General features: G+C 47.8%; 1 long non-coding RNA gene across 1 annotated transcript in view; it reads right to left on the minus strand.

Moving 5' to 3' along the window:
- The window catches only part of LOC127910753 (uncharacterized), an 11256-nt gene extending 4566 nt beyond the window's left edge, over nt 1–6690 (minus strand). The window contains exon 1 of the long non-coding RNA XR_008076111.1: nt 6342–6690. This is a non-coding gene — a long non-coding RNA (uncharacterized LOC127910753). The remainder of the gene's footprint in view (nt 1–6341) is intronic.
- Nucleotides 6691–7535: the final 845 nt, after the last annotated feature.

Below are 7535 nucleotides of genomic sequence, written 5' to 3' on the forward strand. Positions count from 1 at the left end.
GTCTCAGTAAGGAACTCCCCTCACCTGGTTGTCTAGGTCTCAGTAAGGAACTCCCTCACCTGGTTGTCCAGGTCTCAGTAAGGAACTCCCCTCACCTGGTTGTCTAGGTCTCAGTAAGGAACTCCCTCACCCTGGTTGTCAGGTCTCAGTAAGGAACTCCCCTCACCTGGTTGTCTCAGTCTCAGTAAGGAACTCCCCTCACCTGGTTGTCTAGGTCTCAGTAAGGAACTCCCCTCACCTGGTTGTCCAGGTCTCAGTAAGGAACTCCCTCACCTGGTTGTCTAGGTCTCAGTAAGGAACTCCTCACCTGGTTGTCTCAGTAAGGTACTCCCTCACCTGGTTGTCTCAGTAAGGAACTCCCCTCACCTGGTTGTCTAGGTCTCAGTAAGGAACTCCCCTCACCTGGTTGTCTAGGTCTCAGTAAGGAACTCACCTGGTTGACTAGGTCTCAGTAAGGAACTCCCTCACCTGGTTGTCTAGGTCTCAGTAAGGAACTCCCTCACCTGGTTGTCTCGGGTCTTAGTAAGGAACTCCCCTCACCTGGTTGTCTCAGTCTCAGTAAGGAACTCCCTCACCTGGTTGTCTAGGTCTCAGTAAGGAACTCCCCTCACCTGGTTGTCTAGGTCTCAGTAGGAACTCCCTCACCTGGTTGTCTCAGTAAGGAACTTCCCTCACCTGGTTGTCTCGGTCTTAGTAAGGAACTCCCTCACCTGGTTGTCTAGGTCTCAGTAGGAACTCCCCTCACCTGGTTGTCTAGGTCTCAGTAAGGAACTCCCTCACCTGGTTGTCTAGGTCTCAGTAAGGAACTCCCTCACCTGGTTGTCTAGGTCTCAGTAAGGAACTCCTCACCTGGTTGTCTCAGTAAGGAACTCCCTCACCTGGTTGTCCAGTCTCAGTAAGGAACTCCCTCACCTGGTTGTCTATGTCTCAGTAAGGAACTCCCCTCACCTGGTTGTCCAGGTCTCAGTAAGGAACTCCCCTCACCTGGTTGTCTAGGTCTCAGTAAGGAACTCCCCTCACCTGGTTGTCTCAGTAAGGTACTCCCCTCACCTGGTTGTCTCAGTAAGTAACTCCCCTCACCTGGTTGTCTAGGTCTCAGTAAGGAACTCCCCTCACCTGGTTGTCTAGGTCTCAGTAAGGAACTCACCTGGTTGACTAGGTCTCAGTAAGGAACTCCCCTCACCTGGTTGTCTAGGTCTCAGTAAGGAACTCCCCTCACCTGGTTGTCTCAGTAAGGAACTCCCCTCACCTGGTTGTCTCAGTAAGGAACTCCCTCACCTGGTTGTCTAGGTCTCAGTAAGGAACTCCTCACCTGGTTGACTAGGTCTCAGTAAGGAACTCCCTCACCTGGTTGTCTAGGTCTCAGTAAGGAACTCCTCACCTGGTTGTCTAGGTCTCAGTAAGGAACTCCCTCACCTGGTTGTCTAGGTCTCAGTAAGGAACTCCCCTCACCTGGTCGTCTAGGTCTCAGTAAGGAACTCCCCTCACCTGGTTGTCTAGGTCTCAGTAAGGAACTCCCCTCACCTGGTCGTCTAGGTCTTAATTAAAATAGAAAAACCAAAACCCCACAGACACCCGGTCCTCCGTGGAATGAGTTTGACATCCTTCACCCACACGGATTGAAGTGGATTCAACAAGTGACATCAATAAGGGATCATAGCTTTCACCTGGATTCACCTGGTCAGTCGATGTCACTGGAAAAAGCAGGTGTTCCTAATGTTTTGTTTACTCAGTGTAGCTCCACTCCCTGAAGAATCTGTAGAATTATGACATTGCCTGTCTTCTTCTGGGCGGAGGGGGGTCACAGGTCATAACGCCTGGAGGAATGTCAGATCATAAACAACCCATGTCATTATCTCAAGAGACAACTGGCCTGGTTGTCTCAGTAAGGAACTCCTCACCTGGTCCCTCACCTGGTCACCTGGTTGATCTGGTAATTAACCATCTTCCTCTTGTTGTCTGTTATTCAGACAATTAATCATCTTCCTTCTTGTTGTCTGTTATTCAGACAATTAACCATCTTTCCTGTTGTCTATGCTCAGACAATTAACCATCTTCCTCTTTTGTTGTCTGTGCTCAGACAATTAACCATCTTCCTCTTGTTGTCTATGCTCAGACAATTAACCATCTTCCTTGTTGTCTATGCTCAGACAATTAACCATCTTCCTTGTTGTCTGTGCCAGACAATTAACCATCTTCCTCTTGTTGTCTATGCTCAGACAATTAACTATCTTTTCTTGTTGTCTGTTATTCAGACAATTAACCATCTTTCCTTGTTGTCTGGCTCAGACAATTAACCATCTTTCCTCTTGTTGTCTATGCTTTAACCTCTTGTTGTCTGTTATTCAGACAATTAACTATCTTTCCTCTGCTGTCTGTTATTCAGACAATAACTATCTTTCTCTTGTTGCTCGTTATTCAGACAATTAACTATCTTTCGTGTTGTCTGTGCTCAGACAATAACCATCTCTCCTCTTGCTGTCTGTTATTCAGACAATTAACTATCTTTCCCTCGATACTAACATTGTCTGTGCTCAGACAATTAAACTTCCTTTGTTGTCTTGTGCTCAGACAATTAACCATCTTCCCTTCTTGTTGTCTGTGCTCAGACAATTAAACATCTTCCTTGTCAACTGTGCTCAGACACTCAACCATCTTCCTCTTGTTGTCTGTGCTCAGACAATTAACCATCTTTCCCTCTTGTTGTCTGTGCTCAGACAATTAACCATCTTCCTCTTGTTGTCTATGCTCAGACAATTAACTCTTCCTCTTGTTGTCTGTGCTCAGACAATTAACCATCTTCCTCTTGTTGTCTGTGCTCAGACAATTAACCATCTTCCTCTTTGTTGTCTGTTATTGACAATTGTCTGTTATTCAGACAATTAACCATCTTCTCTCTTGTTGTCTGTTATTCAGACAATTAACAATTAACCATCTTCCTCTTGTTGTCTGTTATTCAGACAATTAACCATCTTCCTCTTGTTGTCTGTGCTCAGACAATTAACCATCTTCCTTGCTTGTGCCTGTCAATGTTGTCTGTGCAGACAATTAACCATCTTCCTCTTGTTGTCTATGCTCAGACAATTAACCATCTTCCTCTCTTGTTGTCTGTTATTCAGACAATTAACCATCTTCCTCTTGTTGTCTGTGCTCAGACAATTAACCATCTTCCTCTTGTTGTCTGTGCTCAGACAATTAACCATCTTCCTCTTGTTGTCTGTGCTTGTTGTCTGTGCTCAGACAATTAACCATCTTCCTCTTGTTGTCTGTTATTCAGACAATTAACCATCTTCCTCTTGTTGTCTGTGCTCAGACAATTAACTATCTTTCCTCTTGTTGTCTGTGCTCAGACAATTAACCATCTTTCCTCTCTTGTTGTCTGTGCTCAGACAATTAACCATCTTCCCCTTGCTGTCTGTGCTCAGACAATTATCTTCCTTGTTGTCTGTTATTCCGTGACAATTAACCATCTTCCTCCTTTGTTGTCTATGCTCAGACAATTAACCATCTTCCTCTTTGTCTGTTATTCAGTGCCATCTTCCTCGTGTTGTCTGTGCTCAGACAATTAACCATCTTTCCTCTTTGCTGTCTGTGCTCAGACAATTAACCATCTTCCTCTTGCTGTCTGTGCTTCAGACAATTAACCATCTTCCCTCTTGCTGTCTATGCTCAGACAATTAACCATTTTCCTCTTGTTGTCTGTGCTCAGACAATTAACCATCTTCCTCTTGTTGTCTGTGCCTGTGACAATTAACCATCTTCCTCTTTGTTGTCTGTGCTCAGACAATTAACCATCTTCCTCTTGTTGTCTGTGCTTGTAGGGAAGAGCCTCTCTGATGACCAGACGGCTGCTGCAATGTCTCCCTCTCTCCCTGCCCCCGCACCAACACACTGCACCCCGCGTCCCCCCACCCCGTTGCCCTCCCCACCCCCGCCCCGGCCCACCCTGCTGCTCTGTCCAAGCCCCAGAGCAGGGACTGCAGCACCCAGTGTGACCGTGATATCTCTAGCCCAGGAGATGGATCTTACAGTGGATCCTACCAGCATGCTAGCACCCTGGAGGCTTCCTCAACCTCAACACCTGCCTCCGGTGTGTTTCCTATTCCTGAAATGTTTGTTGAGTGTGTAGAAACAGTTCCCTGGACCCAGAATGAGCTCGACACCTAGTCACCTATGAGCCGGACACGTAGTCACCTATGAGCTCGGACACCTAGTCACCTATGAGCTCGGACACCTAGTCACCTACGAGCTCCGGACACCTAGTCACCTATGAGCTCGACACCTAGTCACCTATGAGCTCGACACTAGTCACCTATGAGCTCGGACACCTAGTCACCTATGAGCTCGGTCACCTATGAGTTCCTGGACACCTAGTCACCTATGAGCTCGGACACGTAGTCACCTATGAGTTCGACACCTAGTCACCTATGAGCTAGACACCTAGTCACCTAACACCAGTCACCTATGAGCGCGGACACCTAGTCACCTATGAGCTCGGACACCTAGTCACCTATGAGCTCGGACACCTAGTCACTTATGAGCCTCGGACACCTAGTCACCTATGAGCTGGACACCTAGTCACCTATTGAGCGACACCTAGTCACCTATGAGCTCGACACCTAGTCACCTATGAGCTCGGACACCGTCACCCAGAGCTCGGACACCTAGTCACCTATGAGCTCGGACACCTAGTCACCTATGAGCTCGGACACCTAGTCACCTATGAGCTCGGACACCTAGTCACCTATGAGCTGGAACACCTAGTCACCTCGACACCTAGTCACCTATGAGCTCGACACCTAGTCACCTATGAGCTCGAACACCTAGTCACCTATGAGCTCGAACACCTAGTCACATACAATACAGAGAAAATGACGTGTGGAGTGGAATTACAACGGAACACAGGCTTTATACAACAGGGCTCAGTTGCAGAGCATGGCACTTTGTAACGCCAGGGTAGTGGGTTATACCACCCATACGTAGAATGTAGCACACATGACTGTATCGCTTTTGGATAAAAGCGTTAAATGGCATATATTATTATTATTATTATTATATTACGGTTTGATTGTCTTTGTCAAACATTACAGCTTGATTGTGGCCCACTGACCCTCTGTCTATGTTTGTACTGCTTAACTCATTGTGGAGCTAAAATCCTTGCAGTTTTTAATCCAGTGTCTAAAACATGGTTATTTTTTTCCTTTACACCTCAGAGCACTTCCTGGCACCAACCAACACACACCAGAGCTCCAGAAGTTTAGACTCAGCAGCAGAAGTGGTGGAAATCCTAATTTAAGAAACGCCGAACTGTGGGATGGATGGTGACAACACGGTAGACGGCCAAGAGATCCTCATGTCCTGTATGTCCCTCCCAACGAGGAGAAGACAACCTGTCGGTCTGTCTCTGGTCAGACTGACCTCCAGATGGACACTTCCTTTGGAGAAGGACAGACAGTTTGGAGACATGGACATGTTCTACCTACCTACCTACCTACCTACCTACCTACCTACCTACCTACCTACGAGGGAAGAATCCAGAAGTGTTTAGCTGACAGAGCAGAGTGGAGAAGCTGTGGGTAATCGGACTAAGGAAAGTGTTTAGCAGACAGAGCAGAGTGGAGAAGCTACCTACCTACCAACCAACCAACCAACCAGAGTGGAGAAGCTGCTCTTCCCTGGACCGTTTATCTCTTTTCCACCTAGAAAAGTGAAGAGGAACTTTAGTTGTCTGTGTTCTCAGTGGACCTGCCAGGTGTCCCTAGTGGACCTGCCAGAAGTTCTCTAGTGGACCTGCTAGTGGATCTGCCAGGTGTGACTAGTGGACCTGCCAGGTGTTCTTCTAGTGGACCTGCCAGAAGTTTCTCTAGTGGACCTGCTAGTGGATCTGCCAGGTGTGGGTCTAGTGGACCTGCCAGGTGTTACTTGGACCTGCCAGGTAGGTGGACCTGCCATGTGTTCTAGTGGACCTGCCAGGTGTTACTAGTGGACCTGCCAGGTGTTACAGTGGACCTGCCAGGTGCGTAACTAGTGGACCTGCCAGGTGTTACTAGTGGACCTGCCAGGTGTTACTAGTGGACCTGCCAGGTGTTACTAGTGGACCTGCCAGGTGTTACAGTGGACCTGCCAGGTGTTACTAGTGGACCTGCCAGGTGTGTACTAGGTGGACCTGCCAGGTGTTACTAGTGGACCTGCCAGGTGTTACTAGTGGACCTGCCAGGTGTTACTAGTGGACCTGCCAGGTGTTACTAGTGGGACCTGCCAGGTGTTACTAGTGACCTGCCAGGTGTTACTAGTGGACCTGCCAGGTGTTACTAGTGGACCTGCCAGGTGTTACTAGTGACCTGCCTCCAAGGTGCACGGACAGGATTCTGCCTCCGTATGTCATTGGTGTCGTGTTTTAATTTAATGTATTTATATTCTTATTAAAGTGTTGCTCATTTTGTGATGTGTTTTGTGTGAAGAGTTGTGTTGTTTGGCCTTTAAGAAAGTCTGTCTGTCTGTCTGTCTGTCTGTCTGTCTGTCTGTCTGTCTGTCTGTCTGTCTGTCTGTCTGTCTGTCTGTCTGTCTGTCTGTCTGTCTGTCTGTCTGTCTGTCTGTCTGTCTGTCTGTCTGTCTGTCTGTCTGTCTGTCTGTCTGTCTGTCTGTCTGTCTGTCTGTCTGTCTGTCTGTCTGTCTGTCTGTCTGTCTGTCTGTCGATCAGCCTATCAGTGTGTGTTTCCACCCCTGCTGGTCTATACACATCTATTCATACTGCACATCTGTTTCCTTCAAGGACAGACAGTGTGTTAGCTACATTGAGCTCACCATGCCAAGTCAAATGATCCAACATTCCTGGATAAAATTCTCCCACAGCTACTCTAGCTTGTTCTACGATTACACACGTCCTACCTATAATACTTTGACAGTAATATGCGTGCTTAGTGAAGTCAGTTGTACTAGTAATCTCTCCTCCTACCCCAGACAGCCTCTACCCAGAATGCCGCTCCTGCCCCCTCTCCCACTCTCCTACACGCTCCGAGAAACAGTCTATCTAGTCTGACCCCTCACCCTGTTAACATGGCCTGCATTCTGCATTCTGAGGAGTCTATCTAGTCTGACCCCTCACCCTGTTAACATGGCCTGCATTCTGCATTCTGAGGAGTCTATCTAGTCTGACCCCTCACCCTGACAACATGGCCTGCATTCTGCATTCTGAGGAGTCTATCTAGTCTGACCCCTCACCCTGTTAACATGGCCTGCATTCTGCATTCTGAGGAGTCTATCTAGTCTGACACCTCACCCTAACAACATGGCCTGCATTCTGCATTCTGAGGAGTCTATCTAGTCTGACACCTCACCCTGTTAACATATTTCATTCTGCATTCTGAGGAGTCTGCCCTAGTCTGACACCTCACCTAACAGCATGGCCTGCATTCTGCATTCTGAGAGTCTGCTCTAGTCTGACCCCTTACCCTGTTGACATGGCATGCAAGCTGCATTCTGCATTCTGAGGAGTCTATCTGAGTCTGACACCTCACCCTGACAACATGGCCTGC

Source organism: Oncorhynchus keta, chromosome 22 (assembly GCF_023373465.1).
Source record: "Oncorhynchus keta strain PuntledgeMale-10-30-2019 chromosome 22, Oket_V2, whole genome shotgun sequence".
In the NCBI taxonomy this organism is placed as follows: Eukaryota; Metazoa; Chordata; class Actinopteri; order Salmoniformes; family Salmonidae; genus Oncorhynchus; species Oncorhynchus keta.